Source organism: Sceloporus occidentalis, unplaced genomic scaffold (assembly GCF_023333645.1).
Source record: "Sceloporus occidentalis isolate IW3139 unplaced genomic scaffold, rSceOcc1.0.p SCAF_255, whole genome shotgun sequence".
Classification (NCBI taxonomy): Eukaryota; Metazoa; Chordata; class Lepidosauria; order Squamata; family Phrynosomatidae; genus Sceloporus; species Sceloporus occidentalis.
Window position 1 is genome coordinate 35,613 of NW_028317235.1, and position 19,217 is coordinate 54,829.

A 19,217-nucleotide genomic window follows, 5' to 3' on the forward strand; every position below is an offset into this window, starting at 1 on the left:
AACCCTTTGCTGAGCTCCCAGTCTCTTTAGGAGAGAGCCTCTACTCAAACCGTCTGCCAGGATATTGTGATGACCTGCAATGTGAATTAGGCCAGGAAATGTCTTTCTGACCAAGCCATTATTCTTGATCGCAACTGTCCCAGGGAATTGGATCTCGTTCCCCCTTGCTTTGTTAAATAAGCTACAGCTGTAAAATTGTCTGAATGGACCTGCTCCAGAAGGCCTTTGAGAAATGGACTGAACCGCAGAAGAGCCATCCGCACAGCTTTGAATTCCAAAAAAAATGTTGTAACCGGGCCCAAGAGTCATAATATTAAAATGCACTACACTGTGGTAATGTGACACCATAGGTCTTGATGGATGGGCATACCTTTTTTGAGGTGAGCATGCACTAGCCACCAAGGAAGGATGTCCTTGGTATGTGAATAGTCCTTACCAAAGGACTTACCGTGAGGCCGTCTGTCCTAAGACTTTAGGATTACAGTTTGTAGAGGCCGCATGTGAGCATTTGTCCAAGGGAACCCAGGAATGGCAACCACCATAAGGCCCAATACCGTCGTGGCCTTTCAAAAAGAGCAACAGGAACAATGAATTGGGCTCCAGACTTCTTATTTTGTTGTTGGGAAGAAAAAAATTTTACTCACATAGCTAGAAAACAGATCCTCTGGGAAGGAATGAGAGAAGATTTTTTTGAGGTTTCCAAGGAAGCAATGGCTACTGATATATGTAGACTGAGCAAGAAGCTGAAAGAAGCCTTTAATGAACCAATATAATGGGACAATGTAAACACCTAGTGACTGAAGTAGGGCCGTTAAAATCACCACGACTTTTGGGAAGACTAGAAAGGAAGATCCCAAAATTGGAAGTGTAGAATGGAGGATCCTCTCTGAATTGCGAATTTAAAAAAATCTTCTGGAGCAAGGATGAATAAGGAAGCAGAAATTAGTGTCCTTTAAATCCAGAGAGCCCATATAATATTCTTGATCCAAAAGATGAGCCACTGAAGTGTTCCCTTTTCACAAACTTGTTTACTGCAGATAGATCTAGAATAGGTCGAAAAGTCATGTCCATTTCTTGAACCAAGAAGATTCTGGAATATGTGCCTGTGCCTGTTCCTGTTACTACCCATGGTACTTGCTCTACAGCCTTCTTGTCTAGGAGTTTATGAACTTCTAGCACAATGGCAACTTGGTAAACAGATTAACTTCTTTCTAAAATGAGAAAAACTGGAGGAGGAAGCTGAAGATATTCTATTCTGTAACCTTCTGAAATAATCTGACAAACCCAAATGTCTTTCTTAGTCACCAGTCGTGGAAAACCAAAAGCCTTCCTCTAACCTGCAATCGGCAGTCAGAACACTTTCTCCTTACCGACTGTTTTCTCTCTGAATCTTCCAAAATATCTTTTGGAGGAGCACTGCGATGAAGGGGCCTAAAATTGACGAGATGATCTATCCTCTGTCTTGTACCGGTAAGAGGAGCAAAAAAAGTTAGCATTCCTAGACCTCTTCCCATCCTGTGTGCCACATCTGCTGACCAAGCTTTAAACCATAGGGCAACAACCCCATAGATTAAGCAGCTAGATGAGTAGCCTCAGAAAATTACTGGCCAATTTAATATTCTCTGTTTTTTGTTTTTATAAATTAAAAAGTTGGTCACTGGGGCACAGGAAGTCAAAACATCTTCAAGTTGGGCTAACCAGATCTGTTGAACCCTAGCAACTGTGGAAGCCATAAGCAATAGTTTGCACTGAGCACCTAAGGCCTGATAAGTATGTTTTAAGGCACAATCCACTTTTCCTATCCATGGTGTCTTTTGGCCCTGAGGAATCTTCAATAGGGATCGTTGTGCTTTACTTAAACAAGGAGGACGACCTTTTATTCTTCCTTATCCAACAAAAAATAAAGGTTTAAAATGTTTAAAGTCCAAAGCCTTCTTGTCAGGGCATTTCCATTCCAACTGCATAGTTTCTTTAAGCCCTTCAGTCCCAGGGCTTTATTCCCCTTTCCTGCAAATAGTGTACCCATGTAAACTATATCGTTTTTTTCAAGGAAAGAGAGAGGGCTTTTGATATCATAGTTTTCATATCTGAAAATTCAGGATGAGAAATTTAGTTAAAAACGAGCGAAAATTCTCACAAAATTAGATAAAATGATGGAAAATCCCCTCCAAATCAATTCAGGTGTCCTGATTTCAGAAATACCTCATTTATATAGATTTTCCATACTTTCCCAGCACTTACAGGAAACATACTAGAAGGTGTACATTATTCTTTACAAAGCCGTAGAATTTTTTAGACAAGGTATGATGAAATTGCAACAATTTTTAAACAAATAAATCAAAAATACCAACAAAAAGTATATATTTCTGTAAAGCAGAGAACCCAGACTACTATAAGGGATATCTGGGCACTCTTCATGCAGCTCTTTGGCCAACAATCACAATCAAAGGTGGCCGCAGAAATTATTTCCTGCACTTTTTCCACCGACAATTATGTGTTGCTTAGATTCTTTTGCACATGGTATGTCTTATGATAGAGAAACCCGGGCAAAATTGTTTAGCTGCGTCTCCCGATTACGAAATTACCTCACATCCTTAGTTTTCTTTTCTTTCTAGAGGGCCATATCCATCCCTCACATATAGTAACCTATAGGGTAGGATAGGCTCAAAGGGTTTGGGGGTTGTGAACAGGGGAAGGGGATTATATATTTTAGATGTTGTGCTAGGGCAGTGGTTCTCAACCTTCCTAATGCCGCGACCCTTTAATACAGTTCCTCATGCTGTGGTGACCCCCAACCAGTGTTCCCTCTAAGCTGTGCGCTTGTGCGCGCGCACATAGCTTTCAGAAGGCGCGCACACGAACAATAATTGTGCGCACAACCAGTAGCGTACCGAGGGGGGGGGGGTCCGCTACTGGTTGTGCGCACGGCACCCCTCCAGAGATGGACAGTAATGTCCGCCGCTAGAGGAGCAAGCTCGGTTGGGTCCGATCCTGCTCTCTTTCGATGCGCGCAGCAACTGATGCTGTGCCTCGGGATTTGATGTCATATCCCGGCGCACAGCACTGAAGCCACGCCCACCGCCTCCACTGCAAAGGAAGGAGAGGACACAGAAGAGGAAGAACGAAGACGAGGAAAGGTGACAGGTAGGAAAACATTCTGTGAGAGTGAATTAGTAAGTGTGTGAGAGTCATGGGTGTTATGCTGTAGTTTAAACTGAATGTTTGTGAATGAGTGTGTGTGTGATAGCGTGTAAGTGTGTGGGGGGGGTAGCATGGCATAGGGAGGCTGTAATTATATTCCTATCATGCTCAGGTTCCAGCATGGACTGGCTGCCTTAGCATGATAGGATTGCTGTTAGCAATTACATATTTTTTTGTTCAATTTTGGTGTGTTACTTACTTTTAATAAAGGTGTGGTTAACACACCAAAATTGGACAGAAAAATTCGATAATATTAATATATATATGATTGCTAACAGCAATCCCACTCCTATCATGCCCAAGCAACCAGTACATGCTAGAACCTGGGCATGATAGGAGTGTGATTTCTGTTAATCTATATATCTATATAGTTACAGATTTTTTTTGTCTAATTTTGGTGTGTTACTTTTAATAAAAGTGTTTTTGTTTTTCAAGGTGTGTGTGGGGGGGTCATTTTCGGTTTTAGTCAAGTGTGTGCTAAATTTTCAGGTCCAGAATTTTCATTTTGGTGCTCCCCTATATATATATATATATATATATATATATATATATATATATATATATATATATATATATATATATATACATACATATATATATACATACATACATACATACAGATAGATAGATAGATAGATAGATAGATAGATAGATACTAAGCCAGACACTAAAGTGGTAGGCCTACACCACATCAATGTTTGGCTTAGTATATAGTGATAGGTGTTATGTTGTACCACGGTCAATGTGTGCCTCTGTATATAGTGATAGGTGTTATGCTGTACCACCGTCAGTGCGTGCCTCAGTATATAGTGATAGATGTTCTGCTGTACCACCGTCAATGTTTGCCTCTCTATATAATGTTAGCAGTTATGCTGTACCACAGTCAAGGTTTGCCTCAGTATATAATGATAGCAGTTATGCTGTAACACTCTCAATGTCTGCCTCAGTATATAGTGATAGGTGTTATGTTGTACTACCGTCAATGTCTGCCTTAGTAAATAATGATAACTAAGTTATGCTGTACCCCTGTCAATGTTTGCCTAATGATAGAAGCTATGCAGTTTTAAAGTGTGTGTGGGGGTCCCACGTACAGGATCCACCCCAGGTGCCAAATACTCAAAGTACTCCCAGAGATCACTCACATGTATCCTCCTGTTGTCCCAGGAATCACTTCCAGCACCAGCCAGCATGCGCACCTTGGAACCCTGCTATGTGTACCCAATAAGTAGACACAACTACCTTGAACTGAGTACAGCAGGAATGAACAGTTTATTGTTGTAAAACATAGACTGATATAGCCACAGAACTTCATTAACATAAATCAACATTGATAAACAGGTACATGTAGACAACCCAACCTTTAATCCCCTTTAGCAACTGAATATCCCCCTGGTAGCCATCCTGTTAATGGGATTACTTTACACAATGGAGTTCCTGCCTGTTTGGCAGCCAAGCTGGAGCCATCTCTGACTACCTTGGGCTCCTTTATGACAGGTTATTTTGTCACATAGTGTTATTAACCATGAGCGAGCTATACCAAAAATATAGAACAACTGAAATTTAACATTTGCAGAAGCATATTGTGCACACAAAATTTTGGCTCTGGGAAAATATTTGCACAAGAGAAATTTTCTGCGCACACCACCTAAGAAAAATTAGAGGGAACATTGCCCCCAACCATAAAATTATGTAATTATATATTGTGAAATATGTGTTTTCCGATGGTCTTAGGCGACCACTGTGAAAGGGTCATTCGACCCCCAAAGGGGTAGCGACCCACAGGTTTTGAACCACTGTGCTAGGGCAATGGGATGTTATGTTTTTTCTTTTTTAATTATTTTTACCTTTTTAATGTTTTATTTTTATCAGTGCAGTATGGTTAGACGCCCTCTTAGGGACCTTTTGAGCATGTTATTAATGCCAGTGATGTCACAATGACTTCACTTAGCTCATGTAACGGGTTTTTGGGTAGACCCACCAATATCTCTGTGGTCATTTATCCCAGTTACCTCTTTGTGCTCTGCAGGCCAATCCTGAGCCTCCGCTACCTGGGAGTTGGGATACATAACTGTGGCAGTGCATCCACCCAACGGAGCATCCAGGCAGGGCCGGCCCTACAATGGAGCCGACTGGGGCAATTGCCCCAGGCGGCACTTCAGAAGGGGCGGCACTTTGCCGCCCCAAGCGGTTTGTTTTTTTTGTTTTTTTTTGAAGCGGAGGAGAGAGAGAGGGGCACCGAGTGGTTTTCGCTTACCCGCTCGGCGCCCCTCTCTCTCTTCTCTGCGGCGAGTTTCCCTGTTCGGTCTCGGTGCCGGCTTGTAATGCAGAGCGCCGGAAGTGACGGCGCTCAGCATTACAAGCCGGCACCGTGGCAGCAAAGGGAGACTCGCCGCAGGACTGTTTAAGGGTAAGTACCGGTGGGTGTGGGGGGGCAGATAATGCCGCCCCCCCCGGCGTCGGCGGGGGGTGGCATTTTAAACTTCGCCCCAGGCGGCGTTAAGTCTTCGGCCGGCCCTGCATCCAGGGTATGGATATGAGCTCCCGCTGGGAACATAGCTGAGCGATTAATAAAACTGACACAGGGCTAACTTAAAATTAACTTTGTATTGCACAGCAAAACACTATGCATAAATGCAACAGAAAAACATGAAATATAGTAGAAAAAAATATACAATACAAGGTTCACCCACCCACAACAATCACTACGGTCCACCCTAATCTTCGCCCTAGTGGCCGCTGGGTACCTTTAGTTGGTGCACATAACACAGTTGGGGCCCATGAGTAACTTACTCCACAGTATGGGTTGAATTGTATTGGAAACTTCAGTATGTCAGTGGGGCTGGAGATCAAAAGCTTTTATTGGTGTGTGGCTGAATTCAGGGTGCCCTGTTGTGGAGACAGGGGGAGAGGTTTTAGGCTTACCACTCTACCACCTGCAATCAGGGCAGTTCAGCCTTTAACTTCTTCACTGCCAACTCTGCTGCAAACAGCTCTGTATCTCTGTCTGCTGGAAGATTCTGCCAGGATGCTGCAACTCTCCTCCGAGCATGGATTTCAAGCAGGCCTCTGGTCCTAGGCCTCTCTCACTCTCCTTCTCTCTCAGCAAGGGTCCTTCACCTCTGGCATCCAACTCTCAACTCCTCTCTCCAAACTCCAAGGGCCCCTTTTTCACCTCATCCATGTGCTTTGCAGTTCGCCATCTGCTGGTCACTCCATAAGAACTGCAGGTGAGTCAGTGACACAGCAGCAATCACTAAAATCCCTTGAGGGGTTACACTCACTTTATTTATTTTTTTATTTATTGTATTTGTGATTTTTTTTTGTTAAAAAAAAACAAAAACAAAAACATCATCACTAACTTTTTAAAAATCTTTTCAGCTTGTGAGAACTCTCCTCCCTGCGATCCCCCTGTACCGATCACACTGTGATCTACACGCAAGTCTCCATAGACTTGCATTGGGGATCACAGTGTCCGTGATCAGTGCATCATCGGAGCGATCGAATATCCCAGTAGGGTCTAGACAGACCTGCAGGGGATATCCTGTCCTCTGATGACTTTCCGGGGCGACGCCAGCAGTGACGCGACCTGGAAAGGAATGCCCGATACCGCAGGCACTCGCTTTGTGGCACTCGCACCGACAGCCTTTACAGGAGATACTTTAGGAGAGGTTCAGACCAGCCTTATCTCCTGTGCAAGGAAGTTAGGAGGTACCTGAGGGCTTTACTTTACAGGTACGTCTATAGGGGACTGAAGGGGGTTAAACAATGGATGTAAAGGAAATACTTTAAATACAATTTAAAAATTTAAAAACAGCCCTTAATACATTACACAAGGGCAAGTGTATAAATAGCCCAAAAGGCAAACAAATGAACAGAATACAACACAATGGCAAGGAGCATTCCGTTCATCCAAACACAGCACTTTACTGCTTCAGGGATCACCTTTGGCTTGTAAAGTAAAAAAATTTGCACCAAAAATTGTCTGTTGATGTCACCAGGGTGCGCCCACGGGATGCTACAGTTCATGCTACAGAGTCATGCACGACTGCACATGCGCCTGAACTCCACCAACTACATACAAATGGCGGACATCTTCGTTTAAGACGGGAGTGATCAAGGACTCCTCGCTACAATCGCCGGTGTACCGGTGATAGTGTCCCAGCTGTCAGAAGCAGCTGCGGAGACAGGGGGGAAGCGTTCTCTGGTCTCCACATGAGTGTGGAGACCAGCCCCCACCCTGCCCTGCTGCCAGATTGCTCTGTTAAGAGCAATCGTGCAGTGTTAACACCACTGCGGCATTACAGGGGTTAATATTTGTCCCTAAGCTTGTGGGGACTAAATATCAGTCAATGCTGTGCTCCAATGGAGCATCAGCACTGAAAGACTTTTAAAACATGTATTAAAAATATAACAGCACTGACCTGAAAGTCCAGGGTGCTTCCAGGTCAAATGCTGTGGGTTTGGTAACTGCAGCAGTCAAAAGTGGGCTCATGATGACCAGATCACTCCTGGCCAATAGGAGTGATCTGATCATTATGGCAGCCCCTGGATGACCCTGCCCCAGAAAGAGAGAGGGTCATCCAGTATAATTAATTAATAAAAAAATACATAATTACCTGATCACTTGTCAGTGACATTTTAAGTCACTGATCATTGATTAGTCTCCCTGATCGATGTTAGTGGCCTAAACTTGTCATTTACAAGTGATCTGATAAAGAAATATTTTTTTAAAATTGAAATGCACACGTTCCAGTTTTGACTCCACAATATCGGAAAAACATGACCTATCTATGCATGTGGAGTATCGCTGTACTCGGGGGGGGGGGGGGATGCTACTGAACACAAATCAAGACCTATTTTGTTCTTTCACATATCCAATGTTTTTTGGGGGGTTTTTTGTATTTGGAAGGCACGGTGTGAGACAGGCTGCATGGGACATGTCAATATGCCCCTAACTATATTCCTTGAGTTGTCCAGTTTTTGGAAATATATAGTTTTAGGGGGTTAAATTAAATATTTGACGTCTACAGTGTCTCAGATGAGACCAGGACCCAGCAAACTGATCTGTCAAAATTCCATGTTTGAAAACCGTAATGAGCATTGTCACGGACCTGGCTAGTCCGACCGACGGCTTCCGCTGTCTTGTGCTCCCTTAGCCTGGGACAACACACTTTCCCCGGTTCCCCAGTCACTAGCCGAGACTCAGTGTAGGGTAAAACCAAACGAAGACACACATTAACATAAAACAAGATATTGGGACACAAACCGCCCCCTTAATCTGCCTCTCGGAGACAACAGGGGGAGTAACGGGATTGACAATACAATAGGGGGGAGACTGATTTATACAACATTAAACATCAAAGAATGGTGGTCACTCCCTGGTGGCAGATCCTGGCTGTCTGCTGGAGATAATCCCCTCAGCCAGTGATGAGATGATACTGCTGGGGGTAGCCACAGAAGTCTTTACAAACCCAGGGCCCATAGTCAATATGGAGGAGGCTGGCAGTCAGGCTTCTCCAGTGGCCCCAGTGATGGAGGCTTCCGTCACAATTCTCCCCCCTTCGAATTGGACTGACATAGGATGAGACCCCAAACGGGTTGACTCCGTAGTCAGTCAGTTTATTTGGCCCATTAATGCCCGCCCAAAATTGGTGCTCCTGCTGGGGAGATGGGCCGGCTGCGCCATCTCCCGGGTACCGCTGGAGAGTGATGCCGCCTGCATCCCCTCCCTGGTGCTCCTGTTGCCGTTGAGGAGGGAGTTCCGGTTGATCCGGTCCTAGAATTAGGTTCTGCTGCTGGGGAGGCGGGTCGGCCGCTGTATCTCCCTGAATTCCTGCAGCTTTGGTAGGTGCTGGGCAGAGGCCAGCGATGCTCTGCCTGGTTGCCAGCACTTCAGCTGGGGTTAGGGAATCTTGTGGGTCGGCCTGCCGCTGGGGAGGGAGGGCCGGTTCCTCTGCTCCCGGACATGTGAGCTGCCGCTGGGAAGATGGACCGGCTGTCACATCTCTCGGTTCCTCCCACTGCCGCTGGGGAGGAAAAACAAGTTCCTCCGCTCCCGGACATGTGAGCTGCCGCTGGGGAGAAGGGCCGGCTGCCACATCTCCCTGGATCCCTGTAATCATTGCAGGTGTGGGGCAGTAGCCAGCAGCGCTCTGCCCTGTTGCCAGCTCTTCAGCTGGGACTAAGAGATCTGGGCAGACTGCCCAGCATTCTGAGGCCCCCGGTGTGGAGACCGCAGTGTTATCCACCCCTCTTGGGTTAACATCCTCAGATGTAAAATCAGTTAGATCCACAATCTCTGGATCTGGTTGTGGAGCACAGTCGCACAGCTCCAGTATCGGATCTGGATTAGCTGCCCAGTATCCCTCTGACTCAGGGGTGGAGACCGCAGTCCCATCCACCCCGCCTGAGTCAACATCCTCAGGTGACCACGCAATAACATCCACAAAATCCACACAATCCCTGGACACCGGGGCATTCTGTTGAACGCGGTCAAACAGTTTTTTTATACGCCTTTTCCAGTTCCCACTCCTGCGTAATTAAAAAGTCTAAATCACCTTTAAGTCCTAGCGCATCTGGGAGGTCCCACTCCCTGAAATCCCGGATGTCCTCAATCCGCCACTCCGCTGTACTGCCGAAGTCCGGATCCTCCTGAAGACTATCCCATAATAATCCCGGGCCACCAAAGTCATAGCCCTCTGGAGAACAATCTTTCGCAGTTCCCCAATATGCTTGCTCTGTATACCACTGCAGAGCCCTATAGTGATCTTCCAGATCTACCTCCTGTTGGACCAGCTTGTTCAATTCGGATACCCATTGCTCCTGGGGTTGCTGTCCCAGGAAAGACATCCGTAGTTCCCGCTGGTCTCTAATCTTTTGTTCGGAGCTTGGAAGACACTGACCCCGGCGTCTAACAGCCCTCTGCCATACTGACCGTCGAACCACTTGCCTCAGGTTCTGGTATTGTTCTGTAGGCAAAGCAGTGGTGTAGCAGGAGAGGATGACCCGCAGCAGCCCCTGGAATTCTGATACCACATCCATGTCCTTGTCAAGGCGACCGAAGTCTGCCGTCCTGTCGGTCAATCCCGGTAGAAAGTAAGTGTCCCTCAGACTAAGAAGAAATCCCGCCGCTTGCCACCAATGCCACAGACCTGGCTAGTCCGACCGACGGCTTCCGCTGTCTTGTGCTCCCTTAGCCTGGGACAACACACTTTCCCCGGTTCCCCAGTCACTAGCCGAGACTCAGTGTAGGGTAAAACCAAACGAAGACTGATTTATTTTAGACACACAGAGCTGGATATATCCAGCAAAACACACATTAACATAAAACAAGATATTGGGACACAAACCGCCCCCTTAATCTGCCTCTCAGAGACAACAGGGGCAGTAACGGGATTAACAATACACTAGGGGGAGACTGATTTATACAACATTAAACTAGGGCTGCAACAACTAATCGATAAAATCGATAATAATCGATAATGAAAATCGTTGCCAACGAATTTCATTATCGATTAGTTGAATCGATTTTTATCGATTATAAAATGAGGGGTTTTTTCAGAGCAAACGCTCTGAAAAATACCCCTCATTATATAATCCGTTTAGTTTGAGTCACAGCAGCAGCTCCTACTTACCAGTCCCTCCCTGTAATCACTGTGACAACTGGCCCCGCCCCCTTCCTTCTCCCAGAAGGCCAGAACCACATGGCTGTGACACTCATCTAAGTATAAAATTAATATTTGGGCTACTGAAAGTTAGGGGAGGTGGGGTTTAATTTAGGGGCAGTTATGGTTAATGGGGTGTTTAGGGTTCATTTAGGGGCAGTTATGGTTAATGGGGAGTTTAGGGTTAATTAAGGGACAGTTATGGTTAATAGGGTGTTTAGGGTTAATTTAGGGGCAGCTATGGTTAATAGGGTGTTTATGGTTAATTTAGGGGCAGCTATGGTTAATGGTGTGTTTAGGGTTAATTTAGGAGCAGCTGTGGTTAATGGGGTGTTTGGGGTTAATTTGAGGCAGTTTTGGTTAATGGTATGTTTAGGGTTAATTTAGGGGCTGCTGTGATTCATGGGGTCTTTTAGGGTTAATTTAGGGGATGCTGTGGTTGATGGGGTCTTTAGGGTTAATTTAGGGGCAGTTATGGTTAATGGGGTGTTTAGGGTTAATTTAATGATGAGGACTGAGGGTTAATTTTATTAATTTATTAAAGTTAACTTAAGGTGCAGTTAGAGATAAAGGGGGGCAAACTAAGGGGAATCTAAATCCTGGGGGCAGTGAAGATTAACCCAGTACTTATTTATAAAAGTATGGTCTGTGACTCTATGAGGGGACTATGAGATATCTGGGGGGTATAAGGCATATCTGGGGAGGACGGAGTGACATATCTGGGGGTATAAGGCATATAGGGTATATAAGGCATATGTGGGGAGGGCAGTGTGGCATGTCTGGGGAGGACAGAGTGGTATATCAGGGTGTATAAGGCAGATCTGGGGCCACAGTGGCATATCTGGGGGTAGAGTGGAGTGGCTTATCTGGGTGTAGAGTGGAGTGGCATATGTGGGGAGGGCAGTGTGGCATGTCTGGGAGGCAGTGTGGCATGTCTGGGGAGGATGGAGTGGTATGTCTGGGGAGGATGGAGTGGTGTATCGGGGTATAAGGTGTATCGGGCACAGTGGCATACGTGGGGGTAAAGTGGAGTGGCATATGTGGGAGGCAGCGTGGAGTGGTATATTTGGGAGGCAGCGTGGAGTGGCATATGTGGGAGGCAGCGTGGAGTGGCATATGTGGGAGGCAGCGTGGAGTGGCATATGTGGGAGGCAGCGTAGAGTGGCATATGTGGGAGGCAGAGTGGCATATGTGGGAGGCAGCGTGACATGTCTGGGAGGCAGCGTGGCATGTCTGGGAGGCAGCGTGGCAAGCCTGGGCTCAAATGTGCATAAATTGGGGGGGCTGGTTGCAAAATAAAGGCAAGAAATGCATTTTATCAAAGTTTTTTTATTATGCTGTTTGTATTTAATATAATTTATTACATTATTTTAAATAAATGAAAAATTTACATTCATTTTTTTTATCCGATTAATCGATTAATCGAAAAAATAATCGCCCAACTAATCGATTATGAAAATAATCGTTAGTTGCAGTCCTACATTAAACATCAAAGAATGGTGGTCACTCCCTGGCAGATCCTGGCTGTCTGCTGGAGATAATCCACTCAGCCAGTGATGAGATGATACTGCTGGGGGTAGCCACAGAAGTCTTTACAAACCCAGGGCCCATAGTCAATAGGGAGGAGGCTGGCAGTCAGGCTTCTCCAGTGGCCCCAGTGATGGAGGCTTCCGTCACAAGCATGTTCCAATTTTGAACCCACAATGCCAAAGAGACATGCCCTACCCATGCATATGGGGTATTCCCTCGTGGGGGGTGTTTCTCAATACAAATAACAGTTGTTTCAATAATTTCATGTACCCAGGGGAAAAAATTACTGAAATACTGTGTTTGGATAGAATGAGAAATGACATTTTACTGCAATGTTTAGGACAGACTGGCACTTAAATGGTTAAATGAAAAGTGTACAATACTTTGGGATGTCATCTTTCAAAAAATATATACTTTTGTTTAGCAGTTTTTCTTTTTCTGGCCGCTATTGGCCAGCGTACCACATTTTAAAAAAGACAATTTCTTACCGTAAATTTTCTTTTCCCTAGTATAGTGGCAGTACGTATGTGTTGTTCTTTCCCCTCAGGACAAGCTTCTGAAAGACCAATCAAAAAGTTATCTCCTCCCCTCTTACCAATAAAAGCCGGCAAACTGGTAGAGTCCTCAGTAATAACAAGAAATACTACTCACTCCAAAGTATAAGGGAGGGAACTACGTACTGCCACTATACTAGGAAAAAGAAAATTTACGGTAAGAAATTATTGTTTGTTCCTGCGTATAGTGGCAGTACGTATGGGATATAGAAAGATCCCTTACATGGGTGGGATAGAGGCATTGACCGCTTGAAGAACATGAAGGCCAAAGGCAGCTTCCGAAGCTGCAGAAAGGTCTAGCCTATAATGTCTAATATAAGTATTCCATGAAGACCAGGTTGGCGCTTTGCAAACTTCTTCTGGGGAAGCTAAGGCCTTAGCTGCCCAGGAAACGGATATAGCTCTAGTATAGTGCGCATTAATATGAGTCGATACATCCACTTTACAGGATACATAGGCTAAACGAATAGTATCAGCAAGCTATCTAGCCAGAGTAGATTCGGACACCTCCTGGCCCGCAGATTTCCCATGAAACTTAAGAAACAGGTGGTCTGACGCACGAACTGTTGCAGTACGTTGTAAATAGACATTAAGAGCTCTTTCAACATCCAAAGAATGCTATATGAACACTAAAGGCAGGTTAATGTTAGTCCGCGACAAGACAATAGGGAGGAAAGACGGTCGGAGATGCAGTACTACTTTATCCTGATGAAACACAATGAACTCACTGGATGACGAGAGAGCCTGAATTTCACCCGCTCTTCTAGCTGAAGTGATGGCGACCAAAAAAATGCAGTTGTTAGGGAGAGGAGTTTTAAAAATATCTCCTGTAGTGGGTCAAATGACGCAGAACACAAAGCTTGAAGAACTAGAGATAAATCCCAGAGAGGAACAGACGACCTGGAAAGAGCCCTTAGTAGAGTAAAAGCCTAATAAAAGGGATCCAAGGCCAAGTCCAAAGCAAGAAGTGACCGAGGGCAGACACTTGTCCCTTCAGGGTAGCCACCTGGAGACCTGCACTGAACCCCCTCTCGAGAAACTGCAAGATGACTGGAATAGAGGGAAGATAGCTATGGAAATCTTGATCCTGGCACCATTCCAAAAACTTGCTCCAAGTTCTGAGGTCATTCTCTGATGTAGACCTTCTAACCGAATTTAACAACCGACCGGCCATAGCACCGTGAATACCTTCTCCTATAGAATTAGCCTTGCAGCATCCATGCCATTAAGCGAAACATCTGGATGGTGTGTACATGGACATTGCGGTTTCCCAGTAGTAGAGATTCTGGAAGTTCCCAAGAACAAATCGTCATCTGGAGCAGGTCCGAGAACCAGCCCCAGTTTGGCCAGAAGGGAAGGATTGCAAGCACCCTGGCTTTGTCCTTCTTGATCTTCTGGATACGCAGGATCAGAGCTACCGTGGAAACACATAGGCTAGGTTGATTTGCCATATCGCTGTTCGTCTAGAAAATGAGAATAGTCTATTTTGTAGAGAAATGCAAAAAGAGGGGTTTTTTGATTTGTCTTGTAGCCATGAGCTCTACTTCTGTATGCCCAAACTTGACGAGCAACCTGTCGAAAAATAACTGGGCTCAGAGACCACTCTGTCTGAGAACATCTTCCCCTGCTCAGATCGTCTGCCAGTGTATTGAAGCCCCCCTGATATGACATGCCGATAGATCTCTCAGATGATTTTGGGCCCATAACAAAAAAAATCTCCGAACAAAGACATTGAAGCTTCCAAGCCCTTGTGCCTCCTTGTCTGTTGAGGTAAGCTACTACAGTCGCATTGTCTGACTGAAATTTACGTGGGGGAACATAATCCAAGATTTGAACGCCTTTAGGGCTAGAAAAACTGCATTCAGTTCCCTGAAAACAAAGCTATGTGTATCTTAGAATCTAACTCCTCTTGAGACATAGTGGGTATAACAGAGACATGGTTGGATGATAGCTATGACTGGGCGGTTAACATACAGGGGTATAGTCTATTCAGGAAGGATCGGAAAAAACGAAAAGGGGGAGGAGTTTGCCTTTATGTAAAGTCCAGCCTAAAGGCCACAATGCGGGAGAATATATGTGAGGGAAATGATAATGTGGAGTCATTATGGGTAGAAATATATGGAAAGAAAAATAATAAAATACTGATCGGGGTTTGCTATAAGCCACCAAATATAATGGAAGCAGCAGAAGATCAATTATTAAAGCAAATAAACAGGGCAGCTAATCACAATGAGGTGGTTATTATGGGGGACTTTAACTATCCCGACATAAACTGGGAAAGCGAGACCTGTGAATCTCATAAAGGAAACCGGTTTCTGACTATAAGTAAGGATAATTATCTGTCCCAAATGGTACAGGACCCGACCAGAGGGGGCGCCCTACTGGACTTAATATTAACCAACAGACCTGACAGAGTAACTAATGTGCAGGTCAGGGGGCATCTAGGAAATAGTGATCACAATATGATACATTATAACTTGTCCTTCAATAAGGGAACTCTTAGAGGAGCCACAAGAACTATGAACTTTAGGAGGGCAAAGTTTGATCAACTAAGAGAAGCCCTTAACACTGTAAATTGGGAAAATGTCCTCAAAAACAAGAGTAAAGACACTCAATGGGAGATTTTTAAGAATATCTTAAATTCTCACTGTGAAAGGTACATACCGTATGGGAATAAAAGAGTCAGGAACAAGAGAAAACCAATGTGGATAAATAAAAATGTAAAGGGGGCAATAATTGGCAAAAAAAAGGCATTTAAGCTACTAAAACAGGAAGGCAGTGAGGAAGCACTAAAAAGCTATCGGGAAAAAAATAAAATATGTAAAAATCAAATAAAAGCAGCAAAATTGGAGACAGAAAGACTCATTGCCAAAGAGAGTAAAACAAACCCCAAAATGTTCTTTAACTATATAAATAGTAAAAAGGTTAAAAATGAAAGCGTTGGCCCCTTAAAAAGTAATGAGGGAGAAGTTATAGATGGGGATCAGGAAAAAGCTAATCTATTAAATATATTCTTCTCTGCTGTATTCACAGAGGAAAATGAAATGCCAGGTAATATACAGCAGGATGAGATAAATGCCTCAGTACATGTCGCCTGTCTAACGCAGGAAGAAGTGCAGTGCCGCCTAAAAAAAATCAAAATAGACAAATCACCAGGTCCAGATGGCATTCACCCCCGCGTTCTAAGGGAGTTAAGTAATGTAATAGACAGACCCCTATTTCTAATATTCAAGGACTCTATAGTGACAGGGTCTGTTCCCCAGGACTGGCGCATAGCAAATGTTGTGCCAATATTCAAAAAGGGGACAAAAAGTGACCCGGGGAATTATAGGCCTGTTAGTTTAACTTCTGTTGTGTGTAAACTGTTTGAGGGTTTCCTAAGAGATGCTATTTTGGAGTATCTCAATGAAAATAAATGTATGACTCCATATCAGCATGGGTTTACAAGGGATCGGTCCTGTCAAACTAACCTGATCAGCTTTTATGAGGAGGTGAGCTCAAGACTGGATCGGGGTGAATCGCTGGATGTCGTATATCTTGATTTTTCCAAAGCATTTGATACGGTGCCACATAAAAGGCTGGTACATAAAATGAGAATGCTTGGGCTGGGGGAGAATGTGTGTATGTGGGTAAGTAACTGGCTCAGTGATAGGAAACAGAGGGTGGTTATTAATGGTACATACTCTGAGTGGGTGACTGTTGCTAGTGGGGTACCACAGGGGTCAGTTTTGGGTCCTATTCTTTTTAATATATTTATTAATGACCTTGTAGAGGGATTGCATAGTAAAGTATCAATCTTTGCAGACGATACTAAGCTCTGTAACGTGGTTAACACAATAGAGGACAGCGCACGATTACAAATGGATCTGCATAGGTTGGAGGCTTGGGCTGGGATGTGGCAGATGAGGTTCAACACAGATAAATGTAAGGTTATGCACATGGGGAAGAAAAATCCAGGCTGGGAATATGTATTAAACGGGAAAACACTGGGGACGACTGACATGGAAAAGGACTTAGGAGTTTTAGTTAACAGTAAATTTACCTGTAGCGACCAGTGTCAGGCAGCTGCTGCTAAGGCAAATAAAATCATGGGGTGCATCAAAAGGGGCATAGATGCCCACGACAAGGAAATAATTCTACCACTGTACAAGTCACTAGTCTGACCACACATGGAATACTGTGTACAGTACTGGGCACCAGTGTACAAGAAAGATATAGTGGAGCTGGAGAGGGTTCAAAGACGGGCAACCAGAGTAATAAGGGGAATGGGAGGATTACAGTACCCAGAAAGATTATCAGAATTGGGGTTATTTAGTTTGGAAAAAAGACGGCTTAGGGGGGACTTAATAACTATGTATAAATATATAAGGGGGCAGTACAGAGATCACTCCCAGGACCTATTTATACCCAGGACTGTATCTATAACAAGGGGACATCCTCTACGGCTGGAGGAAAGAAGGTTTCTACACCAGCACAGACGGGGGTTCTTTACAGTAAGAGCGGTGAGATTATGGAACTCTCTGCCAGAGGAAGTGGTGATGGTAAACGCAATAAAAGAGTTCAAAAGGAGCCTGGACGTGTTTCTTGAAAGCAATAATAGTACAAGTTATGGATATTAGATTAATGGGGACAGAACGTTGATCCAGGGATTTATTCTGATTGCCATATTTGGAGTCGGGAAGGAATTTTCCCCCTGGTATGGGGCAACTGGCATCTGCTTCATAAGGGTTTTTTGCCTTCCTCTGGATCAACACAGTAGGGACACAATATGTATATAGGTTGAACTTGATGGACTTTGGTCTTTTTTCAACCTTATGAACTATGTTACTATGTTACTATGAGACCTGGACCAGCTGGAAAGGATCTGCTGTGGGAAACGGATATAAGGGCTTCCATTCTGAAATGTTGATAAGCGATACGATTGACAGATGGCCTTTAAATCGAGAAAAATTCGAGAATACACTCCTCTCCATTGATGTTCTGAGGGCACTTGTTCGATGACCTCTTTCACTAACAATTTCAACACATAAGGCTGCTTTAGAGGCTGTATCTGCCTTCCAAGATGTTAACCATACTGCCCGTCTGGCCATAAAGTAATCTTCCATTTTCTATATCAACAGGGCTTGATAACAGCTGCTCCCGCTGAAGCTGCTTTACTCTGAAATGCAGCTGCCTGAAACATTCTCCTAACGGCTGTTTCAGCTCTCTCTCATCCATAGCGTCTCTGAGTCCTGCTATCTCACCTATAGGAACCTTTGGAAGCTCTTGCCATTTAATATCTTCTTGAAACTTGAATTGCTTAAAACGCTTAGAAATAAAAGCTCGATTGCCGGGGTTATTCCACTCCCTCTGCCTCAATTCCACTAATTTGGGAGGAATAGGGGAAACCCTTCTTAGTTGCTCTCGGAAACTGAAGAACACAGTTAACTTCTTTAATAAACTTGTCAATTTCTGGAGGTGGAAAGCCAAATCCGTCCTCTGAATCATAAGAATTAGTCTCAGAAGATGAGTGAGAGCATTCCCTCGAAGAACGGTCAGACGATGCCGCCTTTAATGCCTTTTGCAGGTGACTCATGTACAGGAGATTTAGCCACATCTTTAAATGCTGAAAGGTCTGGGATAAATTATCTTGGAACCAGCATAAGAACGATTGCATGTCTTTTTGCTTTTCTTTTGCCAAGATGTCCGCAGCACACTGTTGGCAAGTCTTTTTTCTGTAGCCGTCCAGGAGCGGCATATTACACTCTGCAGGTTTGTCTTTTTCTGGAGATGAAGGGTTCAACATGTTTAGATAAAACACAAATTAAACCCGCGCATGCTAAGATTGCGCTACAGGATCACAGTTGAACGAATAGCCACCTGGGCGTGCGTTCCACAGCTACACATGCTCCTCCTCCGTAACTAAAAAGGATAGAATGAACGCTGCCTTTGTAAGCCAGTTACGAGGCGCGCAGCACGGAACTTCCACCCGGGAAGTTTAAACCGCAGCCAAACACTCGCCCCCCGGCAACAACCCATGTGCCGCACCATCAGAAGAATCCACGAAGCTGTTCAACCTACGAGGGACAAGAAAGAACTGAGGACTCTACCAGTTTGCCGGCTTTTATTAATAAGAGGGGAGGAGTTTACTTTTTGATTGGTCTTTCAGAAGCCTGTCCTGATGGGAAAGAACAACCCTGCCACTATACGCAGGAAAAATCTTGTTTAGAAACAGCAATGCGCTGTTTATTTAACCCTGTAAGTGCTCCGTCACAGAAGGCCCGGCGGA